Genomic DNA, 927 nt, shown 5'->3' with positions numbered 1-927 from the left:
GTGGCGAACCCTGCTGTACTCTTTCACCACAAATTTCTCTTACTTCCTGTTTCTGTTGTACCTGTAATTCAAAGGGCCAGCCTTGTCATACACTGTGTCACGCTGAATATCCCCGAGAACTACGTTAAGGGTACACATGTCTGTGGAGTGCTCAGCCACTTGCACGTTAATTTCACGAGCAGGCTGTTCCGTTGATCGGATCAACTGGAACCCTCGACGTCGTAAGCGATGGAGTGCCAACAATATACACACACACACACACATACATACATACACAGTTTTAAATAATAACATGTAATTCCTACTAGATGTGTTGAGTGCCTTTTTCTTTGATTTGTTCACTCAATTAAAGGGTTTTAGTCAAACGAATCAACCCTAGGACTTATTTTAAAACCTAGGACTTATTCTCTTAAATATATAAAACTGAAAAAGCGCAAAGCATTGCATCTGATAATTTAAAATTCCTTTTGTACTCTAGGCACAAGGCCCGAAATTCTGGGGAAGGGGGCCAATCAATTAAATCGACTCCAGTACGCAACTGGTACTTAATTTATCGACCTCGAAAGGATGAAAGGCAAAGTCAACCTCGGGGGAATTTGAACTCAGAACGTAAAGACAGACGAAATACCGCTAGGCATTTTACCCGGCGTGCTAACGACTCTGCCAGCTCACCGCCTTGATAATTTAAAATTCCTGCCGTGTTGGGGAATAAAAATAATCAGATATTATAATTCAAATTCACCAGTTATTTCCCCTGCATTCTAGATTTTTCCGAGTTGTTTCCCATGAATAAAATAGCGCATGTGATTGTTAGCACTCCGTCGCTTACGACGTCGAGGGTTCCAGTTGATCCGATCAACGGAACAGCCTGCTCGTGAAATTAACGTGCAAGTGGCTGAGCACTCCACAGACACGTGTACCCATAAC

The 927-nt window shown here is 42.5% G+C and overlaps 1 protein-coding gene across 1 annotated transcript in view; it reads right to left on the bottom strand.

Moving 5' to 3' along the window:
• LOC106867415 (protein farnesyltransferase/geranylgeranyltransferase type-1 subunit alpha) overlaps window positions 1-927 on the bottom strand; it is a 12415-nt gene that overhangs the window by 930 nt on the left and 10558 nt on the right. The window lies entirely within an intron of this gene.

This window comes from Octopus bimaculoides, chromosome 22, assembly GCF_001194135.2.
Source record: "Octopus bimaculoides isolate UCB-OBI-ISO-001 chromosome 22, ASM119413v2, whole genome shotgun sequence".
In the NCBI taxonomy this organism is placed as follows: domain Eukaryota; kingdom Metazoa; phylum Mollusca; class Cephalopoda; order Octopoda; family Octopodidae; genus Octopus; species Octopus bimaculoides.
Note: the sequence above shows the minus strand (reverse complement) of the source record. Positions and strands in the feature narration are given on the sequence as shown.